This window comes from Culex quinquefasciatus, chromosome 1 (genome assembly GCF_015732765.1).
Source record: "Culex quinquefasciatus strain JHB chromosome 1, VPISU_Cqui_1.0_pri_paternal, whole genome shotgun sequence".
In the NCBI taxonomy this organism is placed as follows: domain Eukaryota; kingdom Metazoa; phylum Arthropoda; class Insecta; order Diptera; family Culicidae; genus Culex; species Culex quinquefasciatus.
The window spans coordinates 24,343,839-24,361,745 of NC_051861.1; the positions used below are offsets into that span (position 1 = coordinate 24,343,839).

Genomic DNA, 17,907 nt, shown 5'->3' on the forward strand with positions numbered 1-17,907 from the left:
CCCGGCCTTGTTGCGCTGACATAGGACGACGCCGCAGCCGACGACGGCAGTTCGTCAATCTGTCCCCACCAGGACAAACTTTGATCTGGTGTGTGCGACGATTGTTTGCAATTGTTGCGGTTTTTGCTGTCTGACTGACTGAGGGGAGCACCGAGCAGCAGCTGTACTTTCAGTCTAATGGGACTAGCTGAACGACTTAATCGTCGCATTAGTGACACTTTCGGTTGGGTGAGGTGATCATTAGCGATTTGAGCAGCAGTGGGTAGAACCCACTGGCTTTGTTAGTGCTTGGAAGTTGAAACATAAACTATTCAAACAGGTCTACCCAAAATCTAGCCAAAATATTGCTGAATATATTTGCGGGTACAACGCTCCGGAACTGGTGGGTGCTACCCACAGCTAACATTATACACAGAATATTATAGCAACATGTGTACTGCAAGAAAAGCTTGTGGGTGCTTATTCTTGAGTAAGTGGGTGCTACTTATAAAGCATTTGAATTGTTTTTGAAACAAAAAAATAACAAACATTACTAAAAAAAATTTCATAGCTCAAAATTGCAACATTACCCCCTGTGGCATACGAACGTTTCACCCTTTCTTGACGATCTTCGAAGGTCTACCCGATTAGGAGTGCGTCTGCGTCGTCAGCTGCGACGGATCACCAACGTTCACATGGCTCGCGGACATGGCCGACCTTTCTGCGAGCATAAGGAACCCTGACTTCGTCGTCTCGGACGCAATTACCGGCCACGAGTGTGCACAGTACGCAATCAAGATCCGACCGCGAGTATTGGCTAACTTTCGGGACTCGCGAGCTTCGCGATCGTAATCGATCGCGCACGTTGTGTTAAGGTGTGCGCACGGACACCACCAACACGGCCGCGATCTTCGTGGCCGGCGAAGAAGTGGTTAACCTTGAAAGTCGGCTTCTTCTTCCTCGTCGTCGACGAGACTTCGTCAAGCCGCCGTGGTTCGGTACTTCACGCATAACTTGGCTCCGAAGTTGCCGCATCGCGCAGAAATTTTCAGACAATTGAGTCAACGACTACCAACGGTGAGTCCTTATAGAAAGCTCGCTGGAGTTGGCCACCAGAGTGGCCCCCTTGAACTTGACACTCACCCTCGCGCGGCTGGCTGACTTTGCAGAGTCGGATGAAAAGTGTGGAGAAGTCTTTGGACAAGGTCAGCCCGTTTTGTGTACGTAGAAGGCACTCGGCCCAGACGTGACTTCGAGGAAGGAACGGATTTCGTTGAAACTTTACGCTGAAGATGGAAGAATTGTGGTATTGATGCTCTTAAGTTGCACAGTTAACTTTTTCTTATGATCAAAAATTCTAGCGTTATTTTTTTTAATAGGTCCTATAAACATATCAAACACAATAGCTTATAGAACTTAAAAAAAAACTCTAAAATTGTTTCAAATTTCAATTTTAAGGGTGCACTTCAACCAGATCTTCAAAACCACGAGAGATATCGATACAATTTCTTTGGTTGATGTGCACCCTCAATAAAAGTTTTAAGTATTCTGTGTTCAGCCCACAATTTATATCAGCTATTTCTCCACAACTTTACAAGGAATTTCTTCTAAAATTTTAATTCTGTCAGGGTTGCCAGTTTTGCTGAATTCAAAACCATTAGAAGCAAATACCTGTTTAACTAAGTAAAAAAAATGGTTTCCAAAATCATACTCATTGAATCTTCTAAGATATTTCAAATTTCAGCTAACAAATAAGCTAAATATGATTATCAATGCAGAAAAAGGCGTTTTAGATTATTTTCTAGTTCCATTGCAATTTTCCAGTTTTTTGGATTTTTTTTTGCCCCCATAAACTTCGAAAAATATTTGCAACGGCCTAAATAAAAAAAAATCTATTCATAAAAATATTAAATTTGAAAACATGTAACGTAACACCAAAATACTCTTAAACTTAAATAGATTCGTTTGAATTTCGATTCCTCGTCAAAATCGTCTAACATTCTGCTTGGTTTTCGTTTGAAGTCTTCACACCATCCCCGTCTTTTTTATACTGCATCAACAGGGCCATCAAAATCAAAGTGATGTCATTTCGTGATCAACACGTTTCTCGTTTTTTTGTTTTTGAAGTAGGAACTCAACGGGCCCCACCAGCATGCTGTGAGCAAATTGGTCAAATTTCCAGCCATTAGCTGTGCCGGCAGCTTAGCTGGGTGAGGTAATAAAAAACGTTTGCGACGACACAAATTTGGTGAGGGGAGGGGGCAATTATGGGCTGGGAACCATGAAAAAGCCCCACTGACCTTGACGGGGCTGACAATTGGAATTTTAAGTTTGTTGACCAACACGGTTAGCGAAAATGGCTTAAAATTTTAGAAAATTTAATTCCATGAAAAGTGTAAATTACATGTTAGAAAAAATAAATTGTTCAAAATTTCAGTTATTTTTGTATTCAATGAAGTACTCCCACCTCAAACTTCATTCTGTTGGCCAGTATGACAACCGAAGAAGTGGCACCCACAAAAACCTCCAGACGGTAAACAATAATAAACCTCGCTGGCGAAGACGATTTCATGGGGACCAATCTTAACATTTTTTGTTGTTGTTTATTTGCTATTTCGTTTGTTTAGATCTTGTTTCGCCAAATTATTTAAAGTTACCCCTCCGTTTGTGTACCACGACGATTACACCCGCAGCCCCGTGGGGAAGGTTAGAGACCGTAATTAAAACCCATTTCGTGTGGCTAACTGACATCAAATTCTTTTTTTGCCAAGGTTAATCGTCCAAGAATTAGGTTAGTCAATGGTGGTGGATTTCAAAGTGCCACAATTTTATGATGATTTTCGAGAGACGGTAAGGAAGTCGACTTCCTCCTCTTTGTTATTGCAACCGACGACAAAACTAGCTCGATTTTAGTGGCATTTTTCCGCCGACCGTTGAAATTTAATGCCTTAAACCCTCAACTGCCCAAATTTGAGGATTGTGTTTTCAAAACATTGGCAAAATGTTTTGGAAAATCTTCAATTGTCTACAAATGCAAGAGTTTTTCTTTCGAAAACTATTAATTTTGGCATTTATCTAATTATAGTCCGTCCAGAAGCGGGCTTGGATTGTAGAAGGTTGAGAATACAAAATTTGATTAAAAGTGATTATTTTTAGAAACTTTTAATCGATTTAGTCTGAGATATCAAAAAAAAATTACTGCAAGCTTATTCTGACTAAAAATATAAGGAATTGTCATAAAGACGGCCAAAGTTAACCCCTGACAAATGATATTTTTCAAAAAAAATCTCATAAACAAATAAAAACACCAAACAAGCATCAGAAAACTTCTTCCCATACTTTTTGTAATTCGAAGGTTTATTCTACAATTGATGTTTGGCCTTTTTTTTCGAACAAAGTCCTTTCTACAAGGAAGGAAGGAGGGGTAGGATTTTAGAGGGTTGTGAAATAAAAAGGCAAACTTATGGGAAATTGGACGAGCTTTCCGTTAAAAATATTTACGAGACTGAAAAACCAAGTCTGTCATATAGAAATTGTCAAAAACCACCAAAAATCCCGTTTTTTCAACATTTTTATTTTTAAAACCGCTGTATCTTCCCAAGGATTGGACATAGGACAATGGTCAATATGGAGACTTTTATGTAAAATTGTCTGTAAATCGATTCCCACTACCGGTTTTCAAAAATTTTGACGTTTAGACCACTTTTCAAAAAACAGTTTAAGTAAATGATTTTTGTATTTTTCAGGAGAGACATACCATCCTGCATTTTTCGTCAGTCTTTTAGTAACATTTTAGGCTATTTCCTCAAAATTTTTGAACGAAAAAAATCGTGACATCACCTTCAAATTTAAGTTTTAAACTTAAAAATCAAAAAATCTCATAGATGTGGCGTGTATTTTTGTTTCAGTGTATTTTTTTCAGAAAGCCCGTCCAATTTCCTACAAGTTTGTCTTTGATCACTTTTTGATACGACGCAACGGCTTCGAGATACAATAATTTTTAAATTACAGAATACAAAAATATTTAAATATCTTACGCCCTTCTCAAATGTTATTCTAGAGTACTATTTGCTCCATATGCACAAAAATGGCTTATATAGGCCTAGGATAACATGTCTACAAAGTTTCATTGAAATCGGAGAGGGTCGGGTACAAAAGTATCAGAAAAATTCCTGATTTGAGCTGGAATTGCTCATTCTTTTTATATTTTCGACAACTTGTGAAGCGTTTCTTAGTCAAAATTTGTTCTTTGCTTTCTTCTAAAACATTATTGTTTCATCTTGTTTTATTTCATTTCAGGCATTTTAACCATTATAGTGATTATCAGGGGCGCCGACTAGTCCAAAATGTTGGGGGGGGGGGGCACGTTTGTTTTCCGAAATCGAAAGTTTCTTGTATATCACGAATTTTAAAATTTTTAGTACGATGTGATACAATTTTTTTCATCCGGAATCATTTTTTTAAGAAAAAGATAATTTATTAAAACGTGATTAGAATTGGGGGGGGGGGGGGAAGGCGAATTTCTTCTCATTGGCATATTCTCACTTATTTTCTAAAAGTAACAGTCAATAATAAAAATAATCAGATATTTAGAAATTCAACAATACAAATATTTAAAAATAAACAAAAGAAAAAGCAAAAATTTAGAACTTCAGAAATTAAAAAATACAAATACACATTTAAAAAAACATCCATTTTTCAAATCTGCAATTTAGAAAAAAATAACAGAAACACAAAATTCAATATTCCAAAATTTAAAAAAAAAAGTACAAAAATATTCTAGGGTTTAAAAAAATGTTAAGAAATCAAAAGCAGATATCCAGAAATTTAAACAATCAGAAATTTAGAAATAACCAAAAAAAATCAATGTTTAAAAAAATCGAAAATTTAAAAATTATGATACATGAATTATTTTTTAAGAATTTAAGAATTTAAGAAATTATGAATTTTAGAATTTTAGAATTTTAGAATTTTAGAATTTTAGAAGTGTAGAATTTTAGAATTTTAGAATTTAAGAATACGACCAAAAACGTTTTTAAATTGATTTCTAATACTCAATAATGCCAATAATGCTGATTTCCTAAAAATGTTCTATTTTTAGTATTATTCTCTACTCCCTGATTTTTTGGCATTTTTTTTTTTGGGGTGCAGTTAAAATTTCTACAGCCTTTTTATTTTTTAAATCGACCATAAATTGCCTGTTTTTTTTAGATTATAATGTGGAATTGTCTCAGATTATGTTTTAATTTGTCGGTTTCTCATTAAAGCAGTGCGCTAGTTTTCAAAAATTTACTTTTTTTGAAACAATTGTATTTTTCGGCTAAAATTGGTATAGAACGGGTAACGGTTAACAAATGTATTTGAAATCTTTTCAAATCCTTTCTAAAATTACCCAAAAAATTATAGAATTTATAAGCATTTTTGTAAATGTAAAGCAGTCAACAAATTACCATTTTGAAAGGTGTTTCAGCTTGTATTCGCTAAATCCAAATAATCCATAATCCGAATATCCAAATAATTGATAAAACAAGATGAAGTGTCCGGGTTTTGAAGCGTCCGAGAATTCGAATCATGACGTTATCGGTTAAATTTGGTATAAAAATAACAGTTTTCATATAGTGGACCCAGGTCCACAATTGGATTATGGACCCGGGTCCACAATAGGAAAAGGGGGTCCATAACAGGCAAAATACTTTTTTTTTTCAAATGGCTATTTTTCTGCTCAAAGACAAATAAACTGATGAAACAAATAGTCAAAATTGTTCAAAAGACTTCAGTTTTCATTGTTTTGTACAAAGGGTTATGAAAAAGTGCTTAAAATATTGAAAATTTGTGAAAAATGTGCTTCGGCTCTACTAGAGGGTCCACTAATGGTTAAAATACCCTACATTCTTTTTATATTTTCGATAACTCGTGAAGCGTTTCTTAGTCAAAATTTGTTCTATGCATTCTTCTGAAACATTATTGTTTCATCTTATTTTATTTTATATCAGGCATTTCAACCATTTTAGTGATGATCCTCTTTATATGGTTCAAATGTTTTTACAACAGAACAAAACAAGGGTAAATTACATTATTTTGAACTTTGTTTTCTTTGAAACCTATCAACTGTATCAACTGCAAGCCTTCAAGCGATTTGAAGATGTTCACAAAACATACAAAATGCTTAGAAAAGATAGCAGTTTTATTTTTTTCAGAATACTACTTTTTCATAATGTTTGCTTTTAAAAAATACTGATCGAATTTTGTAAATTTAAAAAAGATTTTAAAAAAAGATTGTATGTCATCATTTGATTAAGACTAGAATTTATAAATATTTCTAAAAATAGTAAAGTGAACTGAAATTTTAATTGCATTTAAATATGAGTCAATCTTATTAGTTTCTTGAAATTTTTGTTCTGCAAGAGATTTTAAGGGTTATAGCATTTGAATATTAGGGTTATAGCATTTGAATATTAATAAAACATAACATTTGAATAATTTTTTTTTATCAGAAAAAATATCACTGACAGCAGAGTGACCAATCAAATTCCATTTTCGAATTCCCGACTTTAACATAACTTCAAATAAGGATTTCCATTTCCAAAAAAAATAATTAAAAGCTGTTTATGACTTCAATCCTTCAATTGACAGTTTTGGAAAAAATAGAAAATTGACAAAAATAAAAATTGTGTTATTGATTTTATTTTTTGTCCATTGGCAATTTAAACTGATGACAGTTATTATTTAAAAAAATCAAAAATTTTTAAGAGTTAAAACATATTATTCTGAAATGGTTTCGTTTCTTCTACATATTTTTCAAACGAGTATGCATGGGATTTCCGACTCTTCCCATTTTTTGTGTCAAAAAATCTTAAATTCCCAACTTTTTCCCGACTTAAGTGCAAAACTTTGATTTTTTTCTTATCTTAACAATATGATTAGTTTTTTTCAATTTAAATCTGATTTTGTTTCTTAACTATTTTGCTCTTTAAAATTTAGAATATTTAGAACTTTGTAAAGCAATTATTTGCATTTAAACACGGAAATAATATTTAAGACATATTTCTGATTTTATCAAAAGCATTTCATTATCATTCAAAAATAGTAAATTATATTCAAGAAATATCCTACAAGGAATCAAAATGTCGGAAAACCTACTCTTACGATTTGAACTCCAGTCCAGAAGGCTAACCATTACACCATGGAATCAAATGACCGTTTAGGTTAAAGTCATGTGACTTTAGTCACAAAAGCTTACAAAATTTCTCCCAAAAATCACAATTTTAGGACAATACTTTTCATTCACTTAGAATTATTTTACAGTTAATGATCGCCAGGTCGTAATTTTACCAACATGTGGCCCGCGTCATTGAATCGAATGCCACGAGTGCCCCTCCACGAAACCAAAATGGACCGCAGACTCTAATTGACTTTTCGACACGCGAGCTGCAAAAATTTAAATGGCAATATAACTACCACCTTCGAGAGGGAGAGGCTGCAGTGTTGCACTTTATGAAAAAGTGCTGTTTTATGATGATGATGAAGAAGGTGCACCGGTCAGAACCTCGCCCAGTGTGGAAGTGCACTTGGCCAGGGGCCAATCGCTCAACGGTCCCCGACCACGACGGCCATAATTCGTACCAAATGTTGACGGCGGGGTTTTTTGACGGAACGGCTAATAAAGTTTCAATTTTGGCCCCGCCGGAATTTTGTCACGCATTAGTCGCTCAGGTTCTGCGTGGTTTCAAAAGTAGGGAAACTGAGTTTCCGCGCCGGGCGGTTGATGGATTGAACAAAAACTGCATTGAAAACCGGTCGGAGGAAGTTGGCGTCTCGGTACGGATGACGGAACGATTTTCGGTGAAGGAAACCGTTGAGATCTCATTCGAGAAGTTCACCCGAAATTTTGGTTGAAATAGATTTTGAAATTTGATCTTAAAATTCTGACCTCATCAGGTCAAACCGATTCTGTTGAATATTCCCAAAAATCTAAAAAATATCTACATAACTTGGATATGCACCTCCCCTCGACCATCCCACAGGTCATCTTCCTGTGTCTCCCGAACATCCATCCGTCAAACCATGGTCTACAAATTACCATTCGCGTTCAATATTCATCATCTAGTTTCAGATTCTGGCGCTGCTGCTGTCAAATGTTAGAATCTGTAGCGAGGGCCGGCTCCGACAAACTTGGCAAGCGATCACAATCAATTGCCTTAATTAACATACAGTCTCAGCCCGTATGGTGGTGGTGGTATTGGTTCATAAACACTACCACTACCAGTTAGGAGGGGGCCCGATTGTCACCAAAGACTACACAGGGCAGTTCGAACTGGGATGTTCTCTTACCGTAGAGGTCGACAGTGCCAACCAGCAGTCAGAGCTGCAGTTTTCAGGGTGAATGTATCCAATTTCGACCCATCTGTACCTGTTTTCGACCTAATGATTTTTAACGTATTTTCGTTGTAGGAAGTTGTAACATCAATTTCTAAGTGATAAATATCTTTACAACTGCAGAAGGACGAAAATAGATTACAATAGGACGAAAATAGGTCCACCTTTCCTAAAGCAGTAATAACAACAAACAAGCGGGCTCACTCTCCCTCTCGGGTTCGGCCATCACGGCAGGAGGAGTCGACTCTCGCTCGTCACAGTTTATTAGAGTCAATTGAACAATAAATAAGTTACGGCCAACGACGGCGACGTCGGCCCGTTTCGAGAGTCCAACAATGTCAAGTTTCCAAGAACCTTGCGCGGCGAGCGAAACCTTCGAAACGAACAGTCAGCACTCCGGGGCTCTTCAACGAAGCATGAGCAAACGTACTCTATTGATGCTTGCCTCGATGGGGCCCAATGTTGATGAATTTGGAATACGGCATCGGGATCCTGTTTTGACAAAAGGGTGGTACAATTTTCGCAAAGATGTGACAAAAATTTCGACCCAAAACGAAAATACGGACTCAGTAGGATCTTTTTCAAAACTTCAAAGCTAACACAAAATCATTGTTTGAGTCGAAGTTTTAAACATTTTTAAAGCATACAAGCAGCCCTACATATTCAACAATCTCAGTTGTCATTGTTCTTGTGAGCAACTCCGACCGTCAACAGATTACTGCAAAGTCCGTCAAATGCATCAGATTCAGCATGGCCCTAGCGCTCTTCAAAGCTTAGCAGAGCCTTCTGCTGTGTTGATCAAATCTACAGGACACTTTTCCTGGTGAGTCCCAGCAACAGTCAGTTTGATGGTCTCAGGCTATGACCCTTTGTTTACATTTCAACCGAGAGGGACAACAATCAATTGTGACTATGATGACTGCACGACAAGTGAAACGAAATTAACAATTGTTTCATCATTTGAGCAGTTCTCTAGGATTTCGGTCATTCGATTTTTTTTGTATTTTTTAATCCGACTGAAACTTTTTTGGTGCCTTCGGTATGCCCAAAGAAGCCATTTTGCATCATTAGTTTGTCCATATAATTTTCCATACAAATTCGGCAGCTGTCCATACAAAAATGATGTATGAAAATTCAAAAATCTGTATCTTTTGAAGGAATTTTGATCGATTTGGTGTCTTCGGCAAAGTTGTAGGTATGGATACGGACTACACTGGAAAAAATAATACACGGTAAAAAAATTTGGTGATTTTTTATTTAACTTTTATCACTAAAACTTGATTTACAAAAAAACACTATTTTTAATTTTTTATTTTTGATATGTTTTAGAAGGCATAAAATGCCAACTTTTCAGAAATTTCAGGTTGTGCAAAAATCACTGACCGAGTTATGAATTTTTAATCAATACTGATTTTTCAAAAATCAAAATTTTGGTCGTAAAATTTTTCAACTTCATTTTTGATGTAAAATCAAATTTGCAATCAAAAAGTACTTTACTGAAATTTTGATAAAGTGCACCGTTTTCAAGTTATAGCCATATTTAAGTGACTTTTTGAAAATAGTCGCAGTTTTCATTTTTAAATTAGTGCACATGTTTGCCCAGTTTTGAAAAAAATATTTTTGAAAAGCTGAGAAAATTCTCTATATTTTGCTTATTTGGACTTTGTTGATACGACCTTTAGTTGCTGAGATATTGCAATGCAAAGGTTTAAAAACAGGAAAATTGATGTTTTCTAAGTTTCACCCAAACAACCCACCATTTTCTATCGTCAATATCTCAGCAACTAATGGTCCGATTTTCAATGTTAATATATGAAACATTTGTGAAATTTTCCGATCTCTTCGAAAAATATTTTTGGAATTTTCAAATCAAGACTAACATTTCACAAAGGCCAAACATTCAATATTACGCCCTTTTAAAATGTTTGTCTTGATTTGAAAATTCAAAAATATTTTTTCGAAAAGATCGGAAAATTTCACAATTGTTTCATATATTAACATTGAAAATCGGACCATTAGTTGCTGAGATATTGACGATAGAAAATGGTGGGTTGTTTGGGTGAAACTTAGAAAACATCAATTTTCCTGTTTTTAAACCTTTGCATTGCAATATCTCAGCAACTAAAGGTCGTATCAACATAGTCCGAATAAGCAAAATATAGAGAATTTTCTCAGCTTTTCAAAATATTTTTTCAAAACTGGGCAAACATGTGCACTAATTTAAAAATGAAAACTGCGACTATTTTCAAAAAGTCACTTAAATATGGCTATAACTTGAAAACGGTGCACTTTATCAAAATTTTAGTAAAGTACTTTTGATTGCAAATTTGATTTTACATCGAAAATGAAGTTGAAAATTTTACGACCAAAATTTCGATTTTTGAAAAATCAGTATTGATAAAAAATTCATAACTCGGTCAGTGATTTTGCACAACCTGAAATTTCTGAAAAGTTGGCATTTTATGTCTTCTAAAACATATCAAAAATAAAAAAATTAAAAATAGTGTTTTTTTGTAAATCAAGTTTTAGTGATAAAGTTAAATAAAAAATCACCAAATTTTTTACCGTATTATTTTTCCAGTGTAGTCCGTATCCATACCTACAACTTTGCCGAAGACACCAAATCGATCAAAAATTCCTTCAAAAGATACAGATTTTTGAATTTTCATACATCATTTTGTATGGACAGCTGCCGAATTTGTATGGAAAATTATATGGACAAACTAATGATGCAAAATGGCTTCTTTGGGCATACCGAAGGCACCAAAAAAGTTTCAGCCGGATTAAAAAATACAAAAATTAAAATTGAAGAAAAAAGACCGATTTCGTAGAGAATTGCTCATTTGGCACATCTACGGGAAGAAGTACAAATAGTTTGTCCGGCTTTAAAAGAGGGCATAAATACCACTTAGGTGGTCATAATTTGAGGCAGAGTTGCCAGATCTTCAAAATTTTTAACTCATTTGAAAGGTCGCGGTTACCTATCAAACGATATACAACATGATGGTTTTTGACACATTTCCGACCGTTTATTTAACATTCGGATTTGTGCGAATACATATTTGTATACATAACTTTTGAACTACTTATCGAAATAGTATTCGATGTTGAGTCGGGTACATGAAGGTGGATCTACGAGCTTTCTTTTAAAAAAAATCAGCAGGAGCAGGATCAAGCCTTAAATTAATACTCGTTTAATACATTTTTTTCTGCAATTTTGCAAAAAAACAAACTCAACTAAAATGATATAAGTGGTTATGTTATTGACATGACCAAAAAGTCAAAGAACATTCCCGAAAATTCTGACGAAATTTGTTGAAGTTTGCTACCCATAAAAACGAAATACGAAATGTAAACAAGCAGTGCATTTTGACGTGAGCAGGATGCAAGTTCTCGTTACGTTTCATTTTTCCCATTGACATTGTTTGGTTTAAAATGGTGATATTTCAAATCCGAATCAACTAAACAAATCGAAACAAGAGACTCCAAAAATGTGATACGCACTCGTGTTACAAATTGTGATATCCTAACTTTGAAACAGTCTGTCAAGCGTCAGTTTAGTCTTGAATAGAACTTTTTAGTACATTGAAGCTTACCCAAAGTTATGAAAAATTGCACATATATGTGCCGATCGCAGAAGCAATACTATTCGCCTATTTCAGATGAAATCCAAAGATTGTCTAACAAGAGGAGCTGTGTCGAAAGAAGAATTTCGCGCTTCTTGTTGTTGTTGTTGTGCTGGCAGTTGTTTTCCCTCTTGAGCAACGCGAGAGAGAGTTTGATGAACTACACACACTTGTTTTCTTTCTCCTTTTCTTTCGCTAGTGTAGAAGCTCTGGCTACTTTGATTTGAAATCACACTACAGAAATATTTGAACTATTTCGCAGATTATCACACTTTTATTTCATTTGATTGATTTGATCGCTTTTTTATTGATTTAAACTTAACGGAAAACTTTCAGTTTTCGTTTCTCAAACGTAACAATTGCACAAAAAAAATCGGTTGTCACGCCACACGTTTATCTCTTTCTCTCTTTTCTCTCTCACGTTTCTTTTGTTTCAACCACCGCGCTCTTTCTCTTTACTTCTTTGGCTGTGGTTTCCCCACGATTGCGCGTTCTTTTGACGTCACAGACATGCACTTTCCTTTGCGGGAGGAGGAAAAACCACGTGCACACTTTTCCTCAGCCGAGGACAACAAAGGGACACCACACGGGACACGAAGAGACAAAACAACTAACAAAAACACGAATGCGACCAGTTTCGCTCTCGCTGACAGTTTTTTTTCGGGGGGGTGAACTCGCTTTTCCGAAGGCACACTTAGAACTGGCTGCTGGAAGTAGAAGAGAAAAAATTGGACAACATTGGAGAAACATCATCAAACGAAACTGCAGCCGATTTTTTATTCTCTTTTTTTGTTATTTTTTTCGGTAGTGGTGGTGGTGAAGATGGAAGTGAATTGCTTTTTTTTGCTTGCTTTGAGGCTGAGAAAGAAGAAGGAAGGAAGCGCCGAGAAGAACAGAGTCGATTGTTGTTGTTGTAGCACAGAAGAGAGAAGTTGCAGAAAAGAGTAACGCGAGAAGAACAGACAGAACAAGAGCAAGAACGAAGGAAGGAAGTGCAACCCCGAAGGGTGAAGAGTATTTGAGTGTGAGAGAGAAGGAATTAGCAGAAGAGAAGGAAAACACATACACAAAGCCAGGGTAAAGTGGAGGTCAGCACTTTTCGATTATTATTGTTCGTTTTCTTTTCCACTCTTTTTTTTTGCGCAGACGGCTCAGGTGAGGACGACTTTGCGAGGAAGCGAAGCGGAAGAAGAAGAAACACTTGAGGATGATGGAGCGATTATAGTTGGTGTGGTAAAAGAAGAGGAGAGGTAGAGAGAAGATAAGTCAAGGTTAAAGAAGCGGTTCGATTTCTTTTGCACAACGGGGTAGAGAGACAGACAGGCACATAGGGAGGCTAAAAAGAGAGACACAGACAGAGAGACAGGCGGACAGGTAGAGATTGTGTGTGAGAGAAAAGGGAATAAGTTTTGTAAAGAGCGGAAAAGAGAAGTAGAGAAAGAGAGAAAGAGAGAGGTTTTAAGAGAGATATACAAAAAACGTGTGTGTGTGTAAACATTTAGATATGTTCATATATTGTATAATAAACAGGTAAGAAGAAATGGCAAAAGTGCCTAAGAATCTGTACTGGTTTGTTCAAAAGCATAGAAAGGAGAAAGAAATCAATGTGCTTAGGTCTAATACTTACTGTAATGGCACTTGTATTTACGGTTGGGATTAAGACAGAATGGGAAAACAAAACAAAAAGCGTTGCTCAAAGCCACAAAACAAAAAAAGAGATAATCATTACGTTGTACAGGTGCTAACAGAGTTGTTTCAAATAGATCAACCCTATTTTAAGGTAGTTATGATGAGAATAAGCAAATGAAATTGGTTAATCGATATTGATAAAGTACCACTCTAACAAATCTATTTCGAAGGTTATTAGTAAGCTATTGAAAGGTACCCCATATCTCAGCTTAGGTTAACTACTGCACTGATGCTTGTTGTCAAAACCACCAAATAGATGAAATGAAATGAAATTGCTCTAGTAAAATGGCTAAACAAAATCCATCAAAGATTAAATTTGGAAACCATGTTTTTGTTTTGAAATGTGTAGGTAATACTGATTTGTACAACATAATCCACAGTTTTAACAGCTTCATTCTTGCATGTTTTGAAAAAAAAATGACGGAAATACAACTTTTTAAAAGAGGTCCACTTGTCTAGTTGCCTTTACCACACATAACGTCCCCTGAAGATGGCACATGGACCTCCGGAGGCGGTTTCGTAGTTCTATCGGTAAAAGTAAAGTATATCTTTCCCTGTTCCTGAGGGGAACACCCGTGAAGAGTATCGGGGCCGGCATTTACAAAGCGGATTCAGTGACAGTTTACTAATCAACTTAATGTTAACAATTCCATAGGTTGTCTTCCTAAGGTGTCGTGGTATGGTCCAGTTTGTGACGATACACTACCTTCCCTTTACTAAGTAATCGAATCCAGTTGAGTAGGTCCGAGCCGGGATTTAAACCCCGATCTACCGCTTACGAGGCGGAAGCGTTACCACTGGGCTACGTGGCTCGGTCGTAGTTCTATCGTGGGGGAAAAAATCTAGAAGTCACAGAAATACGTCATACGACATGTCGAAAAATATCTACTGGATCTAAGAAGTTGATTACTCAAAAGACTGTCCAAAGCAATCCGTATACTTTGAAATATGGTCCACAGTGAAAAATAAATCTTATGTGTAATTATATGTCAAAATATATTTACTGGCTCTGGGAAGGTAATTGCTACCAATCAATAGAGTGTCCAAAACGAAACTATTGGCACTACGCCCCCCGGGGCATGGCCTTCCTCTAACGTGGGATTTCTGCTCCAGCGCCTCTGACGAGACAGGAGAAACCGGGACCGACGTTTTACTTCACCATCCGATAGAAGCTCAGTGGATAAGGCGGGAATCGAACCCGCGTCTCATAGCATCATCGGGATCGGCAGCCGAAGCCGCTACCCCTGCGCCACGAGACCCAGAGTGTCCAAGGCCATCCGTAAATTTTAGCCAACTGGAATCGGTGAATGCGGAACATGGTACACGGTAAAAAAAATAAAAAATCAGATTTTTCAGTTTTTAGACTAACAATACAGGTTTAAAGTTTATCGCATGGGACGATTCCTTCAACCGTACTCAAAATTTAATTAGCTGGCTTTCGTTCGAGTTTCAACCAAATCTTTTGAAATTTTCAGCGGAAGTTGTCTGGAATTTCTACTTTCAAATATTTTTTAAATGTTAAGTAATTTTCGATTGAAATTTACTTTTTCATCTAAAGCAAATTTCAAAAAAAAAATCCTAATTTTAAAATTATAACTCTCGAATACCGCAGTATCAGATTCAGTACCATATAAACAAACAAGCGCAAAAGATGCCTTTTGCGGTCCCCTAAACATATCAAACATTTCTTAAATCAAACTTGCATTTTTATGACTAATTTAGTGATAAAATGTGAAATATCAAAATTGGGTTTTTTTACGTTTACTTTTTAATCTGAAAAGTCCTTCAAATAAAATTTTATTTGCGAAAATGTGGATAATTACTGTTAAGGAATGTGAATATGCAACGTGGGTCTCAATTTGGTTAATTGGTGTTTCAGTTTAATTTTAACTTTAAAAGATGCACTAAAAATTGTATCTACCATTTCGATTTTGCCAAAAGTAGATAGGGGAAATTCTCGTATGTTTGGCAGGTTACCCGAGCATGGGTAAATAACAAGGGGAATGCGTGGCATTCCTGGACCCTTTAAAATTTGTCTTAAGGATTATGCAAGAGCAAAATGTGCTATCATACCAATTTAAGTATTGTTTTGATATTGCAAAATTGCAGAATTTGTCAATGGTCGAACACCACATTTTGGTATTATTTTGGCATTCAAGTGTTTCATCAAATTCCTCTGAAACTATGGGAAAATTTTGACCAATTTTGACAAAATAATTAATTTTGCGCTAAAATGATGTCTCAAAGCGAATGCCTTAATTGAAAACCGGAAATTTCAAACTTGATTTTAAACATATAACTTGATTTTAATGATATACCCCCTAAAGAAATGACTTGACATTGTGGAAAATTTTCTAAGTCAGGATGCCACATTTTGGTATTATTTTGGTATTGAAAGGTTTCATCAAATTCCTCTGAAACCATGGGATTTTTTTTTTATAAATTTTGATGAGATAATTAATTTTGCGCTGAAATGACTTGAAACCCAAAAATGTTAAAGCTGATTTTCAATTTTTTTATAAGATTTTTTTTTAAAACGTTGAAATTTCTCTAAGTTGGGATAACCAAATACTTTGAAAAACGAGTTAATCGACAGATTATTGAATTTTGGTGAATTTCAATCCAGTTTCATTTTAATAACACTTATTTTTCAATCTTGTTATTTTTCAGAATCTTCAAGAACTTCAAGCACAGGCCGTTCATCAATGACAAATGCATTCGATGTGGTGAAGAGTATCACTAAGAACAACATGGAATCATCAGGTGAGTAGATTTGGCTGTTGCATATGGATCATTTTCCGTTTTTTCACTAACTGCAACTGCTGCACTGAAAATGGTATGAAAATACCAAATTTTGGTATTTCTTGTGCAAATACCAGCGACCAAAATGTGATCTTGGTTGCCCAGTAATAGATGGTGAAATACCATGAAATCATACCAAAATCATGTATGTGGAAGACCACAGGAATACCAAAATCTGATTTTCCAAGGACGCGGTAATACCTAAAAATAAAACCATGGCAATACCAAGTTTTGGTATTCAAGCAATGTTCAAAAATTCAGAAGACCTCAACTTGGTATTGAAGTGGTTTTATTTTGAGGTATTATTTTAAAAACGAAACTATTGGCACTACGCCCCCCGGGGCATGGCCTTCCTCTAACGTGGGATTTCTGCTCCAGCGCCTCTGACGAGACAGGAGAAACCGGGACCGACGTTTTACTTCACCATCCGATAGAAGCTCAGTGGATAAGGCGGGAATCGAACCCGCGTCTCATAGCATCATCGGGATCGGCAGCCGAAGCCGCTACCCCTGCGCCACGAGACCCAGGTATTATTTTACCCTTGGAATAACATGGTTTGGTATTATTGTGCCCTTCCACATACTAGACTTTGGTATGATTTCATGGTATTTTACCATCTATTACTGGGCAACCAAGGACACATTTTGGTCCCTGTTATTTGCCCAAGTAACACCAAAATTTGGTATTCCCGTGTTATTTACCCCTGCTCGGGAGATGACGAAGAATAATAGTTGGTTTAGAACATCGAACAAAATTCTTCCACAGTAATGATGCAATGGTTGAGTTTTCCCTTAGGGGGTGCATATTACCCCCTCTCCCCCTAAAAACAACTAATTTTGCAAAACTTTTGATAGAAACTTTTGATAGAAACTTGCTTGCTCACTTCTTATTGAGCCATTTATCACTCAATTTCAGTTGAAAACGCTTTCAATTAGCTTCAACTGAATGTCAAAGTTCTGACCTGCCAACATTAGAGGCACGTTGGAATTAGATGTTGTTCCCCTAATAGCCGTTTCTTCGATTGGCAGATTTTAATAAATTAGTTTTTCTTTTGTTTTGTGAAAACGCAATAATGGCAAAATAAGATATTTTTAGATATAGGTAATTTTGTGAATCTACTGGAAAAAAGTTTGGGTAAATAACAATCAAGTAGCTTCACGTACTTTTTGCAAACAGCTTTAAAATGTCTAAAATAAATTCAAAACATTTTAATCCCACAGCAGACTAAACATTGTCGTTTCCTGGAACTAGAACGAGCAAACCATAATGTTATCGATTTCTCCACCACAACTGTTCTCAAATGTAGAGCTAATTAAGCATATGTGCATGTGGGGGAGCGTGCGTGCGTGCGTGCAAGTGGCAACACACACACACACACCGCTTGGCTAGTTTGTTTAGTCCTGGAAAAAAACTTTTATTGACATTAGTTTTGCTG

At 36.0% G+C, this 17,907-nt stretch overlaps 1 protein-coding gene across 8 annotated transcripts in view; it reads right to left on the reverse strand.

Moving 5' to 3' along the window:
- Positions 1-17,907, reverse strand: part of LOC6039090 (polypyrimidine tract-binding protein 1) — a 466,473-nt gene that overhangs the window by 353,355 nt on the left and 95,211 nt on the right. For 3 of the 8 annotated variants that reach the window (XM_038249979.1, XM_038249981.1, XM_038249976.1), the window contains one exon: positions 11,952-12,688. The exons of 4 other annotated variants lie outside the window; for them this stretch is intronic. The gene's annotated coding sequence lies outside the window, so the exon portion shown is untranslated. The remainder of the gene's footprint in view (positions 1-11,951; positions 12,689-17,907) is intronic. One more of the 8 variants, XM_038249977.1, reaches the window with a different exon arrangement.